We start from the raw sequence: 25,734 nt of genomic DNA on the forward strand, positions 1-25,734 counted from the left end.
GGCTGATGCTGGGGCCACAGTGGCAAACAGGACAGCTCCCTGCCACTGTGGAGCTTCTCAGGGAGCGACCCAAGGCAGCAGGGGATTATCATGCTGCTATCATGGTCCAGGGCACAAGTTCTGATGCCCAGCTGCCTGGGGTCAGGGCACCGCGAGAGACAGGCTGGGCTGGGATGACCCCCTGAGCCCTCCCTACTGGTCCCACCCTGCTGTCTCCATCAAGCCTGCAGTGTCCTCTGTGTCCCCTCTTGTGGTGGTCGATCCGGACAGAAGCTGTATGCCCCCTGCCACTTCCCACCAGCTGGAAGAGCCCTGTTTAGCTTCTCTGGGCCTCAGTTTCCTCATCTGTAAAGTAGGAATTGTAATACCCGCCTTCTAGGACTTTTAGGGGGATTAAATGAGACAAAACCCATGTAGGAATATTTGGCAATCAGAAGGTTTCTTTTCTCCTGTAAATATTTTCTTTTTATTTATTTTGTGCTTAGAAGTTGTCGTTTTAAGTAATTCTAGCAGAAAATACATAACAAAAGCTGTCTGAGAAGCGAAAAAATTATTATAAATGCTGAAACAATTTGCCTGATTCACATATTTATACTTTTAACTTAATACATACTCCACTGGAAATTAATTATATGACTTTCATACAAGCATTAACATTTCCAGATCATTCTGAGCAGGGAGCACTTCAGTTCTTTACCGTCTATGCCCAAAGTGGAAAGTCACTCAGTTTCTGAAGGCAATGCTGACAAACATCAGACATGGTCAGTCTGAGATCCTGCTGACATATTGTTCTGTTCCTTCCTCTAAAGGTGCTTCTGTTGAGTTAAGTGTCCCTGTGCTGCTTTTTCCTCTTTGCTCTGATCTTCCTGCAGCTTCAGAGTTATGTTTTGGGTTTCTTCTCTTTTTGCTCTCATTCTTGGGGGAGGAAACCAGTTTGCCAAATTTATTGGTAGTTCAAAATTGAGAGCTGGATTTCTCTTTGAATTTGAACATTGGACTGACAAGGGGCTCTGAGTGAATTCACCAGATAGTTGTTGGTGCTCTGTATTATTACCTGGAGGAGGGGATGTCTGCGCTGAGACTGGAAAGAGGAAAAAAACTGGGCCAGTGGGAGGGGTGGAGTCCAGGCTGCAGGTGTAACATGTGCAAAGCTGGCCCTTCTGGGGTCACCTCCCCGGGAGCCAGAGCAGCCTGGCTTGGGGCCCTGTAGGAGCTGACCCCCACCCATGTTTATGCGCTGAGCCATGGGATTCTGGAAGCTCACCTCATCATCCCTAGTTCAAGCCCTAAGAGCTGGATGCAGAAGGAAAAAGCAGGCTCTGGTGGGACCAGCAGGGCCCGTGGGCAAGGTCCCACCAAAGGCGGTGAGGGCCCTGACTTTAACCTTGCACTTTAAAAGCCCCCTTAAAGATGCCCCCCTGATCCCTTGGAGGCCTGACCTCGCCTGTTCTGGCTCAGCTTCCCATGACTCAAGCTAGTGGCAGGCTTGAAATCCAGTTAAGCACCAGAAGCGCCACCAGACTCCGGAAAACAACCCTCTCCTCCCCAGAGGCCCACTCTGGCCTTCTCCCAGGAAGGAGCCCCAACCACACCCAGGTTTCTGGCCCAGGAAGGATGCCAAGGCCCTGGCCAGAAGTGCAGAGAGAGCCTCCAGGAAAGGCCTGGACTCTTGGCTCCCAGGCCCGGGGAGAGACAGAGAAAGCCAGCATATGGGTGTGCACAGGCCTCACCCTGTCTCTCTGTAGGTTTTCCTCGGGGCCTGCAGGAGGGAGACCAAAGGAGGTTGCCAATGCCCGGACACTGCCATCTCCTGAGACTCCTAGAATATCAACAGTGAAAAACTTCCAAAGCAGGTGTACAAAAATCATTGTACCATAGGTTTTAAACATTTGCATTGAACAAATGAGCACTCTTATAAAACGGATTCACACCACCTCGCACCGGTCAGAATGGCCATTGTTAAAAGGTCCGCAAATGATAAGTGCTGGAGAGGGTGTAGAGAAAAGGGAACTCTCCTACGTTATTGGTGGGAATGTAATTTGGTGCAGCCACTATGGAAAACAGTATGGAGATTCCTCAGAAAAACTAAAAGTAGACTTACCCTATGATCCAGCAATCCCACTCCTGGGCATATACCTGGAGAAAACTCTACTTTGAAAAGATACATATACCCCAATGTTCATAGCAGCACTGTTTACTATTTATTGTAGCAAAGACATGGAAGCAACCTAAATGTCCATTGACAGATGATTGGATAAAGAAGTTGTGGTATATATAATGGAATACTACTCAGCCATAAAAAGGAATGAAATAATGCCAGTTGCAACAACATGGATAGACCTAGAGATTATCATACTAAGTGAGGTAAGTCAGACAGAGAAAGTCAAATATATATCACTCATATATGGAATCTGTAATATGATACAAATGACCTTATTTACAAAACAGAAACAGATTCACAAACAAACTTACAGTTACCAAAGGGGAAAGAGAGGGGAGGGATAAAGTAGAAGTTTGGGATTAGCAGATACAAACTACTATATATAAAGTAGATAAACAACAAGGTCCTACTGTATAGCACAAGGAGCTATATTCAATGTCTTATAATAGCCTATAATGAAAAAGAATATGAAAAGGAACATATACATATATAACTGAATCACTATGCTGTATATCAGAAATTAACACAACATAGTAAATCAACTATACTTCAATTAAAAAAAAAGATACACACAAATAGGAATACAGTCATAGCAGTGTAGTTATGCTGGACATGAGACAGGGCAGGAGTTACAAAAAATACATTTTTAGGTGCTTCCAGTGAACCCCTTCATGGGACCCAAGTTCGGTGGCCAATATTTGTAAATCAGGAAGTTTCATATTTAAAAAATCCAGATTGCTGGCTTTTCTTTAAAAAAAAAAATCAGATGATCAAACGATTTGGCAGCCACAAGCCTACCTTCCCATAGGGCAACAGTTGGTTGGAGCAAAATAGTGGATAATAGGATATTAATCAGCAAAGGATAGCTGCTGTAACAAACATCCCCAAGCTTTCAGTGGCTTACCACAAGACAAGTTTATTTCTTGCTCATATCACAGTCCAAGAAGTAGGAGGCAGGGGTGTCCGCACGTTATTTAGGAACACAGGTGGCGTCGTGGCTCTGACATCTTCAAGAGCTTCATTTTTTCTGCGCTGAGCTGAAGGATAGTGAAGGAGGCAGTAGGAAAGCAGACCAGCTTTTAACTGCATCAGCTGGCCAGTGTCCCACACTGGTGAGAACCAATCATAAGGCCTAACAGGGACCCAAGGGGGCTGGGAAATGTGGTACCTGGCTCAGGGCCCAGGAGAAGGAGGAGAACACAGCAGCAACTGTTTCAAGTGGCTGCCCTACCTACTTTCTCCACTTGGTCCTGGAAGTTCTGTTCTTCCTGTTGTCCTTCCTCACCCCTTCCCAACTCAGCCATTTGGCTCAGGGGAAATGACCAGTCATTAGTTGGAGAATGACCATGTGATACAATCCCAACCAAAGAGACAAGATGAATTTGGATGTGATGCCTGGAATTGTAGCAGACACTTTGGAGCCAGCCTTGGCGTGAAACCAACACAGTGATGGCAGAAAGGCGAGATGGAAGGAACCTCTGTCTCTGGTGGCCTGGTGGAGCTGCTCAAACAACCAATCCAGAAACCAACCCTACTTCCAGATTTCCTGAGAATTGCATAATAAATTGTCTTACTGTTTAGGCCAGTGTGAGGCAGGGAACTCCTGTCTCCTGTAGAATAAAGTATCCAAACAGATAAGAGCATAGTTCCTGCCTGGCTGGATTCACTAAGGTCACCTGCCTGGCCCTGTGAGTATTTGAGTTTTGAACTCTTGTCTTCCAATTCTTTCTTCTTCTAGCCAGAGCTGAGGTCTGTCAGGCAGCCCTGATCGTCATGGCCTGGAGTAGAAATTACCCAGCATCTTCAGGATGCACATGCAATTTCAGCGCTTCCTGGTACAATGTGGGCCTATTCAGGGCCTGGATCTTCACCTGCATCTCAGGGATGCAGCATTCTGTGAGCACTGCTGACTCCAAGATGAGCAGGTATGGATTTGAGCCTGGGTTCCACCACTTCTCAGCTTCGTGCACTTGGACTTGGGCAAGCCAGTTTACCTTGCTAAGCTTTGGTTTCCTCAGCTGAACATAACTCTGACACTTGAATTGCTGTGAGCATTGCTGGAAGATTCCGTGACTTGACATGTAAAGGTTCTTTGGCAAGGGTCAGCACCCAGAGAGTTCACAGTTAGTGTTGGCTGGTGACTGGTCACTGCCCAGCCGCTGAGATCCACTGAGTGATCAAACCTGGTGGAAGGTTTGCTGTCAACTGTGGGCTCACTGGGGAGACCCAGTCCTAAAGTACAAGGCCCAGATGGTAGAACAAGTCTGCTTTTAGGTCCTGCACGGAGGAGGATGTAGATAGCTATGAATAACCTAGTAGAAATGTACTCCACCTTTCACTCGTCTTATGCCCCTTCTGATCTTGCGAAGGAGCAAGTCTCAGTCGGGTGCATCTCCGTGTTTAACACTTTCCCAACACTCACTAAGCCCCCTGTTAAGAAAGGGAGCCCAGGCTCCTGGCTCGGAACATTTCATCCGTAGTAGCATCAATACACAATCTACAAACACCCTTTTGTTTGGTTGCATATAATTGTCTATTTGTGGCAGATGGTGTTCTTTTTCCATTTGTGGAAGTGAGATAACATTTTTTTTTCAGAGTAAAATTGTCTAGGCTATCAAGGTGAATTAAGTGAAATCAAAATGTTAGCGGCAAGCAGTGCAGGGGGTGCATGGGGGGTGGAAATCCACCAGGTGAAACACTCAAGCTTGGGGCCTCATCAGGGGAAACCGTGGGGCTGGGGGTACAGTGTGAGCAGAGCCTTTCCAGGTGGTCAGAGGCCGGCGGTCATTCCTAAGAGGAGTGATGAGAGCCGTGGCAGCCCCTCGCCAAGGCTCTTAAGAGAGTCCCTGAGGTGACATTCAAACTGGCTTCCTTTGGAAGGAAGGAGAGGTGGGGTGATGTATCGTCCTGGTCTGCCCAGAATGGAGGGGGTTCCTGGGTCACCAGAGCTGCAGTGATAAAACTGGGACAGTCCCAGTCGAACCAGGATGGTGGGTCACCCTGCCTGTCCTGGACGGGGACGTGGGAGGAGCAGAGATTTGCTGTTTCAGGTCTGTGAGAGGCGCCATCCTTGCGAAAAGAAAGAAAGTATAGCTTTTGATTACTCATGGCAGAAGAATTCTGTCTTAGCCTCGGGGGCATGTCCGGCAGGAAAATAGGTGAGGAGACCGGTAAAAGGCAGCCAGACAGATCAGAGATACACGAGGAAGAGAAAGAGAATAGATCATGTGTGTGACAGATGTGGAGCTGGTCAGACAGAGGGGAGGCAGCCCGTGGGGTTGGGTCAGAGTCTGGGGAGAGGCCAGAGGCAGCTTCTTACTGAGATGCACAGGCCACAGAGAAAGAGGAGGGGGGAGCTTTTTTAAAATTGAACTATAGTTGATTTACAATGTTGTGTTGTACAACAAAGTGATTCAGTTATACGTATATATATTTCTTTTCATTATAGGTTATTATAAGACACTGACTATAGTTCCCTGTGCTATACGGGACCTTGTTGTTTACCTATTTTATATAGAGTAGCTTGCATCTGCTAATCTCAAACTCCCTACTCCCCCTTCCCCCTTTGGTAACCGTAAGTTTGTCTTCTGTGTCTGTGAGTCTGTTTCCATTTTATACATAAGTTCATTTGTATCATTTTTTAGATTCCACATATAAGTGATATCATATGATATTTGTCTTTCTCTGTCTGTCTTACTTCACTTAGTATAATAATCTCCAGGTCCATCCATGTTGCTGCAAATGGCATTATTTCATTCTTTTTATGGCTTTTTATTCCATTGTATAAATATACCGCATCTTCTTCATCCAGTCATCTGTGGATGGACGTTTAGTTTGCTTCCATGTCTCGGCTGTTGTAAATAGTGCTGCTAGGAACATTGGGGTGCATGTATCTTTTCAACTAGAGTTTTTTTCTGGATATATGTCCAGGGGTGGGATTGTTGGATCATACAGTAAGTCTATTTTCAGTTTTTTAAGGAACCTCCATACTGTTTTCCATAGTGGCTGCACCAAACTACAGTCCTACCCACAGCGTAGGAAGGTTTGGGGAGGGGCACTTTTAAAAGCCGCTGAGCTGTGTTATCAGTGGAGCCCCCTCCACCTACACCTGCTCCGATGTCTCCTGGGAGCCCACAGTGGAAGTTGAAATGGCTGGTCAGTTCCTTTCCCATATTGGACTGCCATATTCTGCAAAAACCTGAGGAAATCTGGCGCAGGCAGGGGTGGTTCCAGGGGAGGCCTCGGCACTGCCCGCGGAAGGACCACTTCTGCGTCTGCCCACGCTTCTCCAGCCGGGCTCCCAACACCGATAAATCCTCTGGGGTGGGGGAGAGTGGCTCCTCCATCTTCCTCTGCGTTATCCCATCCAGAAAGCAGAAGCAGTATTTCCCTCACCAGCACTGGGCCAGGCTCCGTGCTAGCTGGGAAGATGTGGGTTAGACCACGCTTGACCCACTTTTTTTTTTTTTTTTTTGCTTTTAATGATGAGCTATTTCAGGCCAACCAAAAAGGGTAGGAAATAAGTTAACAAACCTCCGTATGCCTACCACCCAGCTGAATTAATACATAAATCAAATCCAGATTTGACTAAGACCCCTGCTGTGGCCTGTCTCCGTCTCAGCCCATCTTCTGACCTCCCCGCAGATGACACTGTCCTGAGTCTAGACTTCATCACTCTCGGGTATGTTTTACCGCTTTTACTACCTATGTAGCCAGAAACAGCAGAGTATTGTCTGCCTACCATTAATGCTGTGTGCATGGGGTCACGGTGTGTCATCTTTCTATACCTGCCTTTTTTGGCTCCTCTTTTTGTGAGTTTTCTCCACCTTAAGCGATGGAGTTACAGCTTATGCATTTGAACTGCTGAACTGCATTCCACCCTGTTTATTAAACACCATGGTTTATTTTTTCCCTCCCCTTGATGGACATTTAGCTCTTCCCAGCAACGCTGCCCTGAGCAGCCTAGTGGGCACGAATGAAAATTTCTGCACAGTTGACATCTCAGAGTGGGATTCCTGGGTCTTGTCTACAGGGGTTTTCAGAAACGTGCTGACTTTTCACCTGGCATGTCCTCTCTAGTTTTCCTGGGTCCCCACTAGCCCCTGTTGTCTTGTACCCGAGCAGCTTCGTGTGTTCACATGATCTGTCTGGCACCTGTGAGCATTTGGGCTTTCAACCTCTGGGTTCTTGGGAGATCCATGGACACGGAAGCTAGTAACTGTAACATCTTGGGATAGCTGTTGTCAAAGCCATACATCCAGGGTGCTGGTGGTGCCTGGAGGAAATAACAACTAACTCCACCTGAGAGGTTGAGGAATGATTCAAAGTCAGAGTTAAGTTAGTCATAATTAGGCAAGGTTTTGAGGCATGAGTAGGAGTTTTCCAAGAAGATGGAGCTGGAGGAAGGACATTATAGGCCAAGGAAACAGCATATGCACAGGCACAGAGGACTAAAGATCAAGCTGAATTGAAGGAATAACAAAGGCTGGTGTAGCAAGAGCCAGAGGGAGCTCAGGAGGAGGGCTGCTTGAAGCCCAGAAGGGCAGGCTAAGGAGTTGGGATTTATCCTGGTGGTGGTGGTGGGTCTTTTGTGAGGGACCAAAGGATGAGAGTGACATGTTCACTGCTGTGGTTGAGAGAGGTCAAGTGACAGTGGAAGGTGATGGAAGAGGAACAAGACTGAAAACAAGGGGTACCAGTAAGGAGTCTGCAATTGTCTGGGTGCCAGATATCAAAGGAAAATTGGGACAGGGAGGCCTGAAGCAACGCAGAGAGACTGGAGAGAAATTTGGGCAGTGGCCAATTAGATAAGCAGGTGAGGAGGAGGGGTGAGTGAAGGGTTGGGGAAGCAGAATCATGGGCTCCCTAATATCATCCACACCCTCATCCTGGAAGCTGTGAATATGTTATGTTTCGTGGCAAAAGGGATTTTTGCTGATGTAATTCAGGTTTTCGACTTTTAAGTAGAGTGAGTCGCCTGGATTATCCAGGTGGACCTAATCTAAATCCAGGCGCACTTAAAAGCAGAGAACTTTCTTTGGCTCTCAGGAGAGGGAGGTCAGAGAGATCTGAAACATGAGAAGGATTTAGCCCAGAATTAGGGACAAAACCTGTAGAGAGACCTGTAGAGCCAAACAAACAGACGACTCAGGCCTACAAGGGCAGGAAACTGGATTTGGCCAACAACCTGAATAAGCCTGGATGGAGGTTCTTCCCAGAGCCTCCTGACAGTAGCGCATCTGGTCAACACTTTGATTTCAGACTTATGGAACCCCGAGCAGTGTAACCAGCCACAGGTAGGTCTGAGCTTCTGATGTATAAAAACCACACCGTTTTAAGCTGCTAAGGCTGGGGAACTTGGTACAGCAGCGGTGGACAAGGAACCCAGGGGTGAGTCCCACGGTTCTCGCTGGGCTACTGGGCAGATGCTGTTGTCAACTACGTGGGGGATTCGGAAGATCAGATTTCGGTGTTCCATATCAGACTCTCACTGCGTAATAGTGTTTCCACACTTAGCAGCTGACAACAACACATCTGTGTTCTCTCCTGGTTTGGGGAGGGGGTGGTCAGAGTCCAGGCATAGCTTAGCTGGGTCCTCTGTGAGGCTGCAGTCAAGGTGCTGGCCGGGGTTGGGTTCTCAATGCCCCACCAATGTCTCTTTCTGTTTCGGCTGCTATAACAAAATGTCACAGACTGGGTGGCTTAAACAACAATCATTTATTTCTTATAATTCTGGAGTCTGGGAAGTCTAAGATCAAGGTGCTGGCAGATTCAGTATCTGGTGAGGGCTCTTGTCCCAGCTTGCAGGCAGCGGCCTTCTTGTTATGTTTGCATAAAGCCCAGAGAGAGCTATTGATAAGGCCTTAATGCCCTCATGACCTAATCTACCCCTAATCACTTCCCAAGGGCCTCACCTCCAAACCCCACCACAGTAGGGAATAGGGCTGTAACATGTGGATCTGGGGGTGGGGCGCACAAGCGTTCAGTCCACAGCAACCAAGGAAGGACTTGCTTTTGCCTTCGTGTGGCTGTTGACAGAATCCAGCTCCTTGCAGCCTGGTGGACTGAGACCCTCTGTACCTTGCCACATGGGCCTCCCTAACATGGCTACTGGTTTCATCATATCAGCAAGAGAGAGAATCTGCTAGCAAAATGGGTGTTGCCATCTTATGTGACAATCAGAGATGTGACATCATCCTGTTTGTTGGAAGCAGGTCACAGTTCCACTCACACTTCAGAGGCAGGGGTTTCACAAGGCCGTGAATGCTGGAAGGCTAAGGTAAAGGGGTAGCTTAGAGTCTGTTCGCCAACACTCCAAGGGACACGTGGGCTTTCTTATCTGGGCCTGTTTCGAGAATTGTTACAGATTTTTTTCATCCAGCCAGGCCTTAAGTTCAGGGGTTCCTTTTGAGCCCCCAGTAAGTAAAATCAGCTCAGCTCACCTGAGTTAGAAGGGCAGGGTAGGGGCGAAAGGAAATACAGTCTTGGGAAATGTTTGTCATGTGCCAGCCTGGTGATTTGCTAAGCAAAACTCAAGTCGATGTGACATAAACAATGTCTGTTGCTTCCAGGGGCCTGCCACAATATTTTCTTTTAAGTGCTACTCACTCCTGAAATACGCTTCTGGTTTTGAAATGTGGTTCCCAGCTCATGCTAGGCGACTCACCGCTCAGTCCCTCATTAAGCATCCCATTTTTTATTCTGTAATGTAGGTTTTCTAAGGGCATGATGTCAGTGCAGATGGGAGACGGGCCAGGGCAGCGGAGCAGAGGCTCCCCTCGGAGAGGGTCAGGGCGGAGGGCAGGAGGGAGACTTTTCTCTGAACACGCGGCATCACGTGGTGTAGTGCCAGCCCCATGTTAAGGCCTGAACTCTCCAGAGCCTGACATCTCTTTACTTTTTATGTTTTCTTTCTTTCTTTCTTTCTTTTTTTTTTTTTGCTAACTTGGTAAGTTTTTGCTGCAAAAATAGTGACTCCAAAGTAACACAGTTTTTTATTTTCCCCATATTAGGAAAAAATTAGTAATTTTGTCTGCAATTCCTCTCCACCTCTTGCCCCACCGGGAGTTAACCATGGTCAGTAGCATGACGTGGCGCCTTCTACCTGGGATGTGGACATCCTTCCCATTCCAAAAAGCCAACGTAAACACCACTGTGTGTATTGATAAATATACTTATTTATTTTTACAAAAACAGGACATCTTAGAGTCACAGATATACAAGATGGACATGTTCTAGACCTCTCTCGTACAACACAGTGCCTGGAGTTAACAGTGCTGCACTGTCTTCCACACTTGTTAAGAGAGTAGATGTCATGTTAAATATCACATACACAAAAAAGCAAAGGGACGCGGGAAACTTGCAGGTGCTGGATGGTATCCCAGGTGTATGCCTATGTCCAAAGGTGTCAAGTTGGATCTATTAAATATGCACCATTTTTGGTATATGAGTTATACCTCAATAAAGCTGTAAGACAAAACCCCCAAAACAGGATATCAACTTTCCTCAATAAGCTGTAGTGATTCAATAAATCAGTCATTCCTTTTAGTATCTGCCCATGATGCCACGAGGCGGATGGTGCTCCGTTTACTGAACCATCCTAGTTGGTAGATGTTTATGATGTTGTCATCAGAACTCCAGGAGAGGGGAAGCCCATGAATGTGTTTTATTTCAGAATGGAAGAAACCGAGGCACAGTGAGGTTCCATGGCTTCTCCGTGTCTCCCGGCGGTTCCCGTAGATGTGGGCCTGAGGTCATTCCAGCGCTGCTCTAGCTTCGTGCTGCCACGTGGGGTCGCTGTAGAAGCCTGCTCCTGCGCAGCCTCTGTTGACAAACAGCCCTGCCCTGCTAACGCTAGGATCACGGGCTCCCCGTCTGGCTTCAAAAGTCCTATTAAACCTTTTCTTGCCACTGACTATCATGATCTGTCCTTACAGGTCTCTCTAACTTTGCAGAACAGGAAGGTAGTTTGGAAGAGTTTCACTTCTTTCCCAGAAAGCCCTGGGCTCCTTCTGCAAATCCACCTTCTCCCCAGTGGTCGCGTTTGCGGTGAGGTCTCCGAGGGTCCCTCTAGGCTCAGTGACACCTGCCTCTCTTTCCTCTCAACCCCAGCCTCAGGGGTCTTCTCTTCCCTTTATGCTTCTAAGGGACACCAGAGTAGGATTCTTCCTAGAACCACGACTTCAAGGTGACTTTCAGATGTGAAATTCATACAGGAGTTATAGGGATCCAAACACGGCTCTATATTCATGAACACAAGTGATTTAAATAAACACAAAACCTCATGCTTATTTAGACACACGATCCGCTTTATCCATTGAAGTGTAAACAGGACCTGAATTCAGGATTTTGCTCACTGGTTTCTCATCCCACAACCTGAGCCACGTTGGTTCTCTAGCTCCATGGCACCCCCAGATTTCAGCCAGTGCCACGGTTCTGAGATTTGAGTGTAATCTTCCAGGCTTAAAAACAAAAAACAAATAAAACAGCAAGCGTTTCTCCACACAGGAATATTTATCCTTAGATATCTTATGAAATTTTTTTTTGCATAAATAGTACCTACGGTACATTATGTAAAATTTTCTGAAGTCCATTGTTCACTTGGGGCAGGGAGGGGTGCCTTGTGTAGGCTGGGGTGAGGGCAGTGGTGGGGGTGGATGAGAACCAGCTCTTTCCTGGGTTGGGGTCACAGAGGAAGGTGTTCTGCTTCACTCTTTGGAGGGAGGGACAGGAAAATCTGTGTGGACAACTATCCATGCTGTACAGATACTGGCCTGCATATGGGGGCAGTGTGGTCTTATTTTTTAATGGGGAGTAATATTTGGGGATATTTTTAATGGAGAGGAACATAGTGTTCTTTTGTGGCATTTCTTAAAAAAGAAATGATGGACACCCCAGGGGAGAGCAGAGAACATTCAAGCATTTATCTGACTTAATTCTCGGTAGTTCTAATTTGCCTGTGCTCTAATAAACTATCTTTGCCTTTGTGGACTTTGGAGGTGACGGAGGGGAGGAAGAGGGGAAGTAATAGAAGAATCTCTTAGAAAATCCAAACAATGTGAAAGCTCACAGGTAAGAAGTGGGGGAATCCTTTCAACAGCTCCCCCATCCTTCTTCCCTCCAGAGAGGCAACAACTTATTTTGAGGTGGATCCTTCAACCTCAGTGAGGTCCGGGACCTGCCACATCAGCATCACCAAGTCGCATGTTAGAAATGCAGAGTTTCAGGCCCCACCCCAGAGTCAGAACCTGCATTTTAACGCCATCCCCAGGTTGAAGGGTGAAAAGCACTGGTGTTCACTGTTTCCATATACATTAACTCTCTTGTTTGTATACACGCATACACGCGTGCTCCTGGGTTTAATATGGCTCTCTTTAGCGGGATGGTTTCTTCAATGTGTGGTCGGGAAACTAGCGGCACCAACATCACCTGGGAGCTTGTTAGAAATGCAAGTTATGAGGCCCCACCGCAGACTTAACAGGATGTGGAAGCTCTGGGGGTGCGGCCCAGTGATCAGCATTTTAGCCGCCTCTCCAGGGGATGGGGATGAACGCTTCCAAGTGTGAGAACTGCTGCGGAGTCGAGGACTCTTAATCCGGGCCGCTCCTGCCAGGCTCTACCCCCACCTCCACCACATCAGTCTCCTCCTCTTTCTGAGAGAGCCCGCCCCTGTTCACTGAGGCACCCCCAGTGGCCAGCTGCAGCAGGCACACACCAGAAGCTCCACGAATGCTTTCTTCCATTAGGAATCTCGCGCTGATACAGGTTTCCCCAATTTAGGTCAAGCTGGTTTTCAGATTATACAATATGCCAGCTCCTGGAGGTTGAGGTAATTGCATAACATTTTTAACTGCATTGGAGCAGCCCCGTGGTGCCTCCTCTGGTGAGGCAAGGAAAGCAGGTGCCACCTTCACTGAGGCCGCCTCTACAGCCGGTCTCTCGGGCGGCTGCTTCACAAACGCCAACGCCGACCAGAGACCCATTTTCCGAGGGGCAAACGGAGACTCCGAGAGAGGGAAGTTTAGATTTTTCATGTCGGAACAGCTCCAAGTCTGGGCAGGATTTCCTCTCTGTAATGTGATGCCTACAATGGATTTCCTTTTAAAAATAGCAAGCCAGACACCAGCTGACTCTGGGTGTGGGCTCAGTATCAGGCAATGGCAGTTCTCTCATTAGAGTGGATAAAGTTGGACTGTAATGTTTAGAAAAATGCTTAGTGGTTCTTGAAGCGCCATCCGCTGTAAGGTTTTTCTGAGCTAAAATTATCGCTCGGGCCACGGTTTCGACGTGACCCCTGGGGCCTTGGAGCTTGCGATTCCCCCTAGGACCAGGCGTCCGGGGACCGCACGGGGGCGCTGTCCCCCGGGAGTAGAACGCCCCGTGGGCTGTTTGTGGCACAGACGCGCCAAGGCCGGACCACCCGGACTCTGACTTTCCGTGCAGGAGGGAGTCTGAACCCAAACGGGGTTAAAACAGTTGGCCCGGTAGTCACTTAGGGGCGTATATTTACGTTCGGGAACCAGGAGGTGTAGACTACTGATGATCACCCTTGAAAAGTGGTCCCACTCCTAAAAAGTCACCCCCTAGTAGGAAAGACAGACGGTAGGCACGGACGGGGTTCGAACCCGTGATCTTCGGTTTACGAGACCGACGCCTTACCACTTGGCCACCGCGCCTGCGTTAAAGTGGTGGCTCGGCGAGCCTCTATTCTGGCGCTACTCCCGCGAGCTCGCCCCGCGGGCACGAGCGCGGGCGCAAGCGCGCCTGGCCGGCCCCGCCCCCTCGCAGCGGCCGGTGGGGCGGGGCTGGGCTCCAGCGTGCGCGCGCCGACAGGCCGGCCGCACTAACTCCCGGCAGCGGACCTGCAGAGAGGTCCCTCCGCCCCCGCGTGTCTGAGCGGACTCAGGGCGGCGTCCCTGGAGTCCCCACGGCCTCGGCGGGAGGAAGTCGTGTGGAATTTGGGAGCGGGCGGGACGCTAGCTGGCGTCTTAGCCTGGGGTTCGAATCCCGGCTCCGCCAGAGAGACTCCGCGAAGACCAGTTTCGGAGCCTCAGTTTCCCCTCTCGGGTGAGGCACCGGGGAGGCGGAGGAAGGGTGAGCAGTGCGGCTACCAGCAGGATCCCGCGGTGGTCCACGGCCGCCCCGCACGGAGCAGACGCTCAACAAGAGCTGCTGAATGAACGTGTAAGTTTTCTAAAACAAAAATCCCAAAGCTCCTCTTTCCCTAGATCGCCACCGTGGAGTGGGTGTGTGCCTGGCTCCGGGATTAGCAGCGTCACCTGGGAGCTGGTTAGGATTGCAGTTTCTTCGGCTCACCCCAGACCTGCCGAATTAGACCTGGTGGAGCCGAGCGGTCTGGGCTTTAACGAGCTCTTCAGGTGATGCTGATGCGCGGGAAAGGCTGAGCCCCAATGCTTTAGACAATTGATCCGCGTATACATATTTATATAGTAACATGTGCTCTTTTGTTTTTATTCAGATAGACTGACTTTACAGTTCTGTGTACTTTGATTTTCCATGAATTAATGTATGAATATGGTAAATTAGTACAATGGCTTGTAGTACATAATACGATATAATCACAACAAGTAATGGCTTATACTATTTTAAAATTAAGTTTCTCTTATGCATTAATGTGATGTGTACAATCGCAGTATTGCCTCGTGAACTATGTATACTGTGTCATCTACTATAATATTATGCATGGATGGGTTACCTTATTCTCTTTAATAGCTGCATAGTTTCCCAACTAGTGGCTGTATCAGATTTAATCAGTTCTGGGAGTAAGGCCTTGGGTTGTCTGCAGCTCTTTTGCTGCACAGAACATTCTGCTACATGCGTCTTTGCCACCGGGTACCAGTGATGCTTGTAGGGGATGAGACAGAAATTAAGAATGTCCACTGCCCACCCTGTAGGTGTACAAGCAAATAGAAAACCTAAAAATACCAGGAGGGTGTGTTCACCAAGTTGCTTTAAATGTCAAGGTTTGGGCAGGTGGCTGGAAAAGTCAACAACAGTTACCCTCAGATGCTGGGACAGGAACCCTGAGACACTGTATCCGGAGTGCTTGAGATCCAATACCTGCAAACCTCACTGTAGCTCCTTAATTTAAAAAAAGATTGAACATTTTCAGAATTAAAACATGCGTTACTGAACATTGCTTCCAAATAGTTGATGATTAAATTGGTTCCATTGTCCCCTTCCTTTTTTTGGTGTTCACTGAGTTGTTGGAATTATTGTGCAAACGTGATGGGGCTTATAAAAAGTGAAAAGAAATTTGCAGATGAGAGGACATCACATGGGAGCTGAGCCCAGAACTAACTGGCAGGTGGAATGGAGATTAGATGTTAACAGGTGCTTTTTTCAGCTTTGTCTTCTGAAGGGAGGGAGGAGATTGAATGATAGAGGTCTATCTGTACCTTGATGGGCAGGTGGGATGCCCAAGGTACCCAGGGTCTGGGCTGTCCTGAAAAAGGCTGGTCTGCTGACCTTCTGAGCTCTAAAGTAGAGAACACGGGTGCTGGGTGGTCTGATCCTGCTTGTCTCACTGGTGCAAGGAGCCCAGAGAGGCCACAGATCTTGGACACCTGGCTGGAGGATCTGTCTGTCTTGACCCTAGCGTCTTAGAATGGTACCTGCCTAGGTTGGTCCTCAAAAAATGTTGCAGAAGAAATTAACATGTGGATTCTCCAGAACGTTGGTCAGTGCCCTCCAACCATGGTTTCAGGACAGTCCTGGTACTGAACTTCTGATTAGCCCTTCCCTGATCAAGCAGAAACTTACAACTTCTCAGTGGTGAGTTGTCCATGGTTCACCCTTATGTTAAGAACTTAAATCCAGCGAATGTTTCCTGTGTCCTTACAGGGTCACTGGGGCAGGGGAGTCCTGATGCAACACAAATAATTGTGACCCCCACCCAGGCCTCCCCAGATGCTGGGGGCAGGAACTAGGGTTGGTTGATGCAGATGATGCTTTGAGGAGTCTGGGAAGGTGATGTTTTAAAAGTAAGCAATGTGAAAACTGAGCTGGTGACAGGGCCAGGTGACATGATGGAATACTTTTGATCTTTTTGTTTCATCTGTATAACTGAGTTGCCTAGTTCTGAATACTTCATAAGTGTCTACATTTCTTACGTGTTGAAATTGTTACTTTTTTTCCATTTTAGAAAAAAAATACAGTTTTAAACCTTTTTTCCCCCTGACCCTCTATTTCTCTGTGCCTGCCCCCCCCCCCCCGAGCAGGAATTCTTTATCTGAGGCACATTGCACTCAAGACTAAGAAATCTGTGAATTCCCCAAAAGTGTATGTAAAATGTGTGTGTTTCTGGGAAAGGGATGTCACAGTTTTTAGCAGGAAGATGCAGACCGACTTTGCCTTTCTTACAACCTCCCAGGCCGCACGGTGCTACTGGTCCAGGCGCTCACTTTGAGAACCACTGCTCTAAAGTATTCGTGGAGAAATTCATTTTCTTGCAGAAGAAGGGGAAAAAACCCCACAGCTCTTCAGGCTTGGATATTTAGGTCACCTGAGGTGATGACAGCAGGCTTTTCTCTGATAACCTAAATCAAGAAATGCCTGAAGAAATCTCACTTAGCTATTCACATGTTAGCATCCCCAACAACCACACTGTTAGTGACAGACAGCTTAGACCCCCAGGACCAGGACCAGAGACCACAGCCCCTGTGCATGGCTTTATCTGATAAATTCCAGGTTTTAGAGCAGACGGAGCGCCTCAAATGCTTTGTGGGGCCAGGCAGATTATATGAGCCTGTGAATTGAATGGGTGGAGGACACATGGAATAAGGGGCCGGGGACCAGTGAGGGGGAGCCATTGTGCGTTCCCATCAGAAATATCTGAGTCCCAGTTTGGTCACATCTTTCAAATCGTGTCTTTTTTGATTTTAGCTACTCTAGGGGGCCTGGTGGTCTCTCCTTTTAATTTGCATTTCCCTGATGACAAATGATGTTAAGCACCTTTCCATGCGCTCCTTGGCCGTTTGTTACATCGTCTTTCATGAAGTGTCTACTCAGATCTTTTGTCTATTTTTAGAGCTTGTTTGTCTTTCTATTATTGAATCATCAGAGTTCGTTGTATATTTTGGATACAAATCTTTTGTCAGATACACGTATTGTGAGTCTTTTCTCCTACTCTGACTTGCCTTTGCATGCTCTTAATGGGGGTCTCTCAAAGTGCAGGAGTTTTTAATTTTGATGAAGTCCAATTTATCAATGTTTTTCTTTCATGCTTTGTGCCTGTGTCCTGTCTAAGAAATCTTGTTTACCTAGGTTACGAAGGTTTTCTCCTAGAATTTTTTTTTTTTAATCATTTTAGCTTTTACCTTTGGGTCTATAATTTTGTGTATGGTGTGAGGTTGGGCTTGGCGATTTTCCACTCTGGATGGAATTGTGGTGGTTCCCTTGTTAAAATTCAGTTGACCATGTACATGCGGTCTGTTCCTGGAGTTTATGTTGTGTTCCGTTGATCTTTATGTCTATCTTCATTTTTTATTTTTTTTTAAGCATTTTAAAAACACTTTTATTTTGAAATAACTTAGAAGTTGCAGGGAAGTTCCTTGGGCCCTCTGGGGTCTCCCTTGCATCTTTGCTGTTAGGGGCTTGGGAAGAATTCACATTTAGATTTGGGTGTTTATTCTCCTGCTTCCAGGATTTCTCTTTTAAATTCCCAGCTTTTTTCTCTCCCTGAATTCTGTTCTCTGGCACCTTGACAGGCAAGGCCTGCTGTTTCCGCTGCCATCAACTTAGGTTCCACTGCCATCAAAATGGGTTCCGCTACCACAGCTCCAGGCTGTAAATCCTGTGGGTGCAGTTCATCAAGTCCGTGTAAAGCTTCCTCCAATTTCTGTGTGTTTTGGGGATGCTTTCTGGGTCCTCCAAATAGTTGTTTTAAAATATTTCATCTGAGTTTTATTTATTTTTTTATCTGTGGGAGAATCCATTCACTTGTGCTTTATACTTTTAAAACACTTTCTCACAGGCATTTCTCCACTCTCTTTCCCCGTGTCTTTCTTTTCTCTTTCAAGTGGCTAATTTCTATTGATCTCTTTTCCAGTCCAGTGACTTTTCTGTCATATTTGGTGATTTAAATTTTCAGTTGGTTCCTGATATAGTTACTATCTCTTTTATTTTTCTTTATTCCCTTGATCATATTATAAAATCTGCTTTTAAAAAAGTCATTGTTTGCTAATTCCAGCGTCTGGGTTATCTTGGGTTTAGTCTCCATTGGTTACTTTTTATCTGGGTTTCGGGCTCTACTTTCTTGCTTTTTGGGGGGGGCTTATTTAGGTTAATTAGGGCTTAATTAGGTTTATTTACTTGTTCTAATGGAGGACTGGGGATTGAACCAAGAGCTTGTGCATGCTAAGCACGCGCTCTCCCACTGAGCTATACCCTCCCCGCGACACTTTCTTGTTTTCTTGTATGTTTAGTAATTTTGTATTGTATACTGATAACACTGCAGAGACTAGATTTTTGTTATGTTACCCCAAAGAGTGTAGTTTTTTTTTCTTTTTCTTTTTCAGCAGAAGTTACTTTGCCTAAACTCAAACTCCATATTCTAAGCTACGGTGGACTGCTTGGTTATCTGCCCCATGCATGCATATTCAGGGGCCATCCAGAGTCTTGGACAGAGGTTATATGTAAAATTTGTGGTACCACCTTTGTGGCTCTCTTTTTTTCAGATTTCGTCTTACTTTGCAGTCTCTGTGGTTATATGTGTCTATCTTTATGCCAATTACCACACAGTCTTGATGATTGTATTTTATGGTGAGTCTTGAAATCAAGTATTGCAAATCCTCTAACTTTGTTCTTCTTTTTCAAAATTGTTTTGCCTGTTCTAGTCCTTTGTTTCCGTATGATTTTTTTACATAATTTTTTGAGTCAGCTCATCGGTTTCTACAACATGCCTGCTGAGATTTTGACTGGGATTGTATTGAATCTATAATTGAATTTGGGAGAAATTGATGTCATTGAGTCCCTCTGTCGGTGAATACTAAAGTTGTTTGTTGCTGGTGCTTTTGAGCCTTGGATTCTAAATTCATTTTGATGGCATTTCATTATGTGAGTTTCCTGTGATTTTCAGTGGCAACGTAGCTAGAATGTTTGTGGTACCTGTGTTTACCTTTTTTGGGGGCACTCTATCCAAGCACAAATCCCCGCCACTTGTAGGCAGTATGCAGGCCCCTGCAGGACGTAGCAAGATGAGGACTGAGGCAAGATGTGTTGCTTGTGTAAGCTCTGTGAAAAATTCAGAAGCAGTGGTCTTCCAGCTAGAAAGAGAGGCAATAGTTGTTTTAACACCCTTTCACAAATCACGCCACCCATCCACAAAATGGTAAAAGGTGAATTCTGCAGAAAAATTACAGCTATGCAGGATGCCCTGGGATCACCTCATCAATCACCTAGAACCTCCAACCTTCGAAAAATACGTTTCAGATGGTTCATTCCAGAACCAGAATAAGATCAAGTTTGCAGCTCTGAGTAATAAAAAGTTTTGTTCTTTTTCTCCTACCCCTTTTTTTCACATATGCTCCAAAAAGGTCAACCAGATTATCTGAGGTACAAACATTAGCGTGCAGAGTTGACAACAGTTTTATGTATATTAAAAGCAGTTGATAGTAACAGAATAAAGTCGTTACTTCTCTTACTATTTGTTCTGCATCTGGTGGAGGATTCCCACCCCCTTAGCTTTCACTTCCCTCCTCCCTCTCTTCCTCCTTTTTGAAGTGATCACTCTTAGGAGTTTATTTGGGATCTTTCCATATCTTTTTCTTTTGTATTGATATGTGTTTATACACAGGAAATGTAGTGTTTGGGTGGGATGGTCCCCTCACAAATGGAATCACATTGTACATGTATTTTAAACATGTCTTCTTCTTCTTCCTTCTTCTTTTTAACTCTACAAAGCATCAGAGGTCTAACTGTGTCATTCCCTATGGCTATAGCATTATTTCTTTTAACTGCTGCATTCTAGTCCCCTGGGGGACTGTAGCACAGTATTAATAAATCCCCTATTGCTGGCCACCTAGGTTGTTTCCAATTTTTTTTCATTACAACAGCTGCTCTTGTGTCTTGCACGTGGCTCTCTGTGCACACAGGTGGAAAGTTCTTTAGCATAAATGTCAGGGTCATTGCTTTCCTAAGATAACTTTCTGCCACATTGTAGTAGCCTTAGTAGGCAAATAGTTCTGCAGGTATCTGCTTGCTGGTGAGTGAGCTGGCCGTCAGTGCCGCTGGGCTACAGGAGTGCTATTTCCTCTTGCTCGAGGCTATCTTTTTCAACTTTGTATGGAGTTGGTTAGAGGGAGGCAGAAACAATCAGCTTTGTGTGATGTCTTGGCTGAGGTCCACCCAGCATGGTGGAGGCATGTTATGGGTCTGAGTGTGTTGGTATCAAACCTAACAAATTCCTTTGGCTTTCAATATTATGAGCTTGTAAAAAACATTGTGTGAATGTCCCAAATGGGTTCCTTCACAAATGTTGCCACTTTCTATCAAGTAGAACTAGCATCTCACATGACTGACACATGGTGTGTGTTCCTCAATTCAACAATCATTTATTTTCCTTTAGGTTTATTCATATTATATGATATTTCAAAAACTCAAGCCATTACTCATTAACCAGGAAGTCATTTTGATAGACAGACAGACAGATAGATAAGTAGGTAGGTGTTGACCTTTTTCTAGGCCTCGTATTTTAAGATCACCATTACATAAGTGACACTTGATCGAATAGGTTTCACAAATATATATATTTTTTAACCAATGCAAAGCTTTGGTGAATTATGCTTGTTGCTAGGCTGTCTTCCACATACATGCCCCCCCCCTTAAGATCTAGGAGTTGAAGCAGTATATATATGGTTAAAGATGGAATATACGTTATGAAGTTTAAAGTGACTATTTAAAAATGTCAGCTTCCATCATCAGACACCAATTATCATATCCCCAGCTTTTGGCGTGGGAGCTGATTATTCCCAGGGCTTTTCTTGGCAACTTGAAAAGATAAATGGGTGGAAGGAAAGAGGAGCCAGTGTGATGATAAATTTACTGACAGAACAGAACATACCTTCTACCTTTTCCCCTCGTGGCTCTGCTTTCGTCGTTTAAACCCGTACCTGGACCTGTAAAGCTCAGGTGGAAAAGTTTCGAACACGAAGGATGACTTTTTCCCTTTTCCCTTGTCCCATGACGGGCATGTTAGAATTGCGTTTATGGAAACACAAGAAAAACCTGATCGGGAACATCTTGCTGTCATTCTCTCTCATTTCACGGTTCTTAAAAAGTTGTCACTGTGTTTTCTGGTGATGCTTTATGTCTCCGTAGCTGCTTGCTGGATGCCAGCTAGAGGCCCTGGAAGTGTGAATGGTTTCTCTGGGGTTTACCTCTGTGTGTTTGCCACTTGTCATGGAATATTAGGGAGTGCTGTTTAACCCTACGCTAGCTCTGAGAATAACTACAAAGGAAAATATTTAGAGAAAGTTTCAACACTACATCCAGACCTCAGTTTATCTCAAAGAAAACTTCCATTCAGGTAAAAAACACCTATGGAAATCCAGGGTGGATTTTTCCTTTGAAAATTTTATTTTTTGTTTGTTTCTTCCTGTCTTTGTGTAATCCATCCTGCCACCCTCCAACAGCCATTCCTCTGTCGTTACATGTTAGTTTGCATATCCTAGAATTTTATATAAATGGACTCAAACAGTATGTTTTCTTTTCCTGGCTTCTTCTCTTCAGTGTAATTGTTTCAAGACCCATCCATGTTGTACAGTATTGTGAACCAAGAATCCGTTCCTTGTTAACTGATGAGTAATAGGGGCATTTGAGTTGTTTCCGGGCCATTATAAATAAAGCTACTATGAACGTTCGTGTACAAACCTTTGAAAGGACATTAAAAAGCTTTCATTCCTCTTGGGTGAATACATAGGAGAGGAATGCCTGAATCAGATGCTCATATTTTTAAGAAACTGACGTTTTCCAGAGTTGTTGTGCCATGTTACATTCCCACCAGTAGTGCAGGGCAGTTTCGGTTCCTCCACGTCCTGAACGACACTTGTAATGGTCAGTCTTCTTAATTTAACCATTCAGACAGGTGTGTAGTGTATCTCATTGTGGTTTTAGTTTGCATTTCTCTAATGACTAATGATGTTGAGCATTTTTTTTCATGTGTTTATTCATCTGTCTTCTTTGTATGTCTTACGCCATTTTGTTGTTGTTGGGTTGTCTGTAATTAATTGAATTTTCAAAGTTCTTGACATACTGGATACAAATCCATAATCAGATACGATTTCCAAATATTTTCTCCCAGTCTGGGGCTCTTTTCCTTCTCTTAACAGTGTCCTTTTAAGAGCAGAAGGTTTAAATTTTGATAAAATCCAGTTTATCTCTTTGCTGCCTTGTGCATCATTCTTTTCTTGTTGTATCTAAGAAAATTTACCTAACTCAAAGTCACAGTGGGTTTTTCTTATGTTTTCCTTTAGAAGTTTTATAGCTTGAAGTTTTATGCTTAGGTCTGTGACCTATTTAGAGTTAAATTTGTATATGATGTGGGCTATGAATGGAAGTTTGCTTTTTTATATGCAGATATCAAATTGTTCTAGTATCTTTTGTTGAAAAGACCATCCTTTCTCCACTGAATTGCCTTTGCACCTTTGTTGAAAATAAGCTGTTGACATATGTATGGGTCTACTTCTGGGCTCTGTTTTGTTTCGCTGTTCTATCTGTTTATTTTCACGCTAGTTCCACACCATCTTAGTCAACTTAACTTTATTATGAGTCTTGAAATCAGTGTTAGTATTCCAACTTGCCTCTTCTTTTTGGCTGTTCTAATTCCTTTACATTTCCAGGTGAATTTTAGACTCTGGTAACAATTTTTACATGAAGTCTGTTGGGATTGCATTAAATCTGTAGGTCAGTTTGGAGAAAACTGGCCTATTGGCACTGTTGAGTCCTCCAGTCCCTGGACATGATACATCTCTTGATTTATTTACATCTTTAATTTCTCTCAGCAGTGTTTTTGTAGTTCCCAGTGTATACATCCTTCACGTCTTTTGTCAGATTTATTTTTTGTATTTTGGATGCCATTGTAAATGATTATTTTAAAATTTCAATTCCAGAGAGTCATTACTGGTAGATAGAAATGGCCTGGTATTCTGCCACTGTGTTAAGCTCACTTATTAGTATTTTTTGGTAGATTCCTTTGAATTTCTATGTAGGCAGTCATATCATCTGTGAATAGTGACAGTTTTACTTCTTCCTTTCCCGTCTGAATGCCTTTTATTTATTTTTCTTGCCTTATTGGCTAGAACTTGCAGTATAATGTTGAGAAGTGGTGAGAGAGAACATTCTTAGCTTAGTTCTCATCGTAAGGAGGAAGCATTCAGTCTTTTCATGTTAGGCGTGATGCTAACTGTGGGTTTGTCACAGATGCCCTTTATCAGGTTGAGGAGGTTCCCTTCTATTCCTAATTGGTGAGGAAGTTTTTTAAAAAATCAGGAATGAATGTCAGCTTTTTTCAAATGCTTTTTCTGGGTCTGTTGAGATGATCGTGGTTTAAAATTTTTTTTTAGTTTGTTAATATGGTAAATTACACTGATGGATGTTTTTCAAACATTAAACCATCCTTACCTTGGATACACTCCTCTTGGTCAGGAGGCATTATTCTTTTTATATATTGTTGGATCCAATTTCCTAAAATTCATTAAGAAATATTGCATGTTCATGAAGGATATTAGTCAGTAATTTACTTTTCTAGTTATGGCTTTGTTTGGCTCTGGCATCAGGGTAGTACTGGCATTATAGAAAAAGTTGGGAAATATTGGCTCCTTTTCAGTTTTCTAGAAGACTTTGCGTAGAACATGTATTATTTCTTCCTTTAATGATTGGTAGAATTCACCAGGAAAGCTATCTGGGCCTGGGGTTTCCCTTATCAAAAAGTTTTTCACTATTGATTCAACTTTTTTAATAGACAATAGGGCTAGTTAGATTATCTGTTTCTTCCTAAGTGAACTTTCATAGTTTGAATCTTTCAAGAAAATTGTCTGTTTCCTCTAAGTTGTTGAATTTATTGACAAAGTTTTTCATAACATTGCCTTACTGTCCATTTCACGTTTGTAGAATCTGTAGTGATGTCACCTCGCTCACGCCTACCTTGGTAACTTGTGTCTTCTCCACTTTCCGGATTTGTCTGGTTGAGGTTTATCATTTACTGATCTCCGGGGATAGTTTCTAGTTTCATTGGTTTTCCCTGTTGCTTGTCTGTTTATCCTAGTTCATTGATTTCTGCTCTGGCTTTTATTATTTGCTTTCTTCTACTTTAGAATTAATTTGCTTTGCTTTCTCCAGTTCTTCTAAAGATGCACACTGAGCCCATCAATTTGAGAGCTTTTTTCTTAATAGATGCATTTAGTGCTACAAAGTTCCCTGCATGTACTGTAGCAGCATGTCACAGCTTTTGATATCTTTTGTTTTTTTTCATTCAATTCAAAGTACTTGTTTTCTCCTTTGACTTTTTATTTTTTTGACCCACACGTTACTCAAAAGTGTTAGTTTCTAAATATTGGGATTTTCAAAAGGACCTTCCTTCTATTGATTACTAATTTAATTCCATTGTGGTTAGGAAACACGTGCCTTTGAAAAGCATGTGTATTCTGTTGTTGGGTGAAGTGTTGTATAAATGTCAATAAGGTCAAATTGACAGCTAGTATTGTTTAAATCTTTTTTTTTTTTTTAATCCTTGCTGATTTTCTGTTGACTTGTTCTGTCAGTTACTGAGAGAGGATATTGATGTCTTTGGCTCTAATTGTGGATCTGTCTCTCCTTGAAGTTCTGTAATTTTCTGTTTCATGGAGTTTGAATCTGTTGTCAGGAGCATACACATTTAGCATTTTTTGACTTCATTAATTTATCATCATGAATGACCTTCTTTATCTCTGGTAATATTTTTGCACTGAAATCTCTGACATTTTGTCTTCTATAAATATAGGTATAAATATAAATAGTTGTGGTATACCCTTTTCTATATGCTTCCTTTTAACCTATACTTGTGCCTTTATTTGAAGTGTGTTTCTTGTAGGCAGTATAGAGCTAGGTTTTGCTTTTTTAGCCATTCTAAAAAAAAAAAAAAACTCTGCCTTTTAATTGAATTATTTAGGCCATGTACATTTAATGAGACAATTGATATGAGTAGGTTTAAAGTTACTGTCTTGCTCACTTGTTTTCTATTTGTCCTATCCATTTTTTTCTTCCCTTTTCTCTCTTTCTGCATCTTTGATTTTGTTAGTTTTTATAGTTCCATTTATACCCTTGCTTGGCTTATTAGCTATAATACTCTTTGCTTTTTAATTTAGTGTTTGTTATAAGATTCATAATACACATCTTTAACTTATCATGGTCCACCATAATATTCAAAAAACTTTATGCTCTATGTGGAAATCCTAAGGACACAAGGTTACTTTTTACCTCAAATTAATATAAACAAGCTTGAATCCAGCATCTTTCCTCTCAAACCATCCCAGCTGTCTACATCAGAACCTGCAAGTAAACATTGGCTTTTCCCCAGT

General features: G+C 44.3%; 1 long non-coding RNA gene and 1 other non-coding gene across 4 annotated transcripts in view; one reads left to right on the forward strand and one right to left on the reverse strand.

The window, feature by feature from the left end:
• The window catches only part of LOC123618565 (uncharacterized), a 160,439-nt gene that overhangs the window by 87,740 nt on the left and 46,965 nt on the right, over positions 1–25,734 (forward strand). The gene's annotated exons all lie outside the window — the stretch shown is intronic.
• Positions 13,765–13,836, reverse strand: TRNAT-CGU (transfer RNA threonine (anticodon CGU)). The gene has a single exon. It is a non-coding gene; the product is annotated as a tRNA-Thr (tRNA).

The sequence above is a fragment of the Camelus bactrianus genome, chromosome 18, assembly GCF_048773025.1.
Source record: "Camelus bactrianus isolate YW-2024 breed Bactrian camel chromosome 18, ASM4877302v1, whole genome shotgun sequence".
In the NCBI taxonomy this organism is placed as follows: domain Eukaryota; kingdom Metazoa; phylum Chordata; class Mammalia; order Artiodactyla; family Camelidae; genus Camelus; species Camelus bactrianus.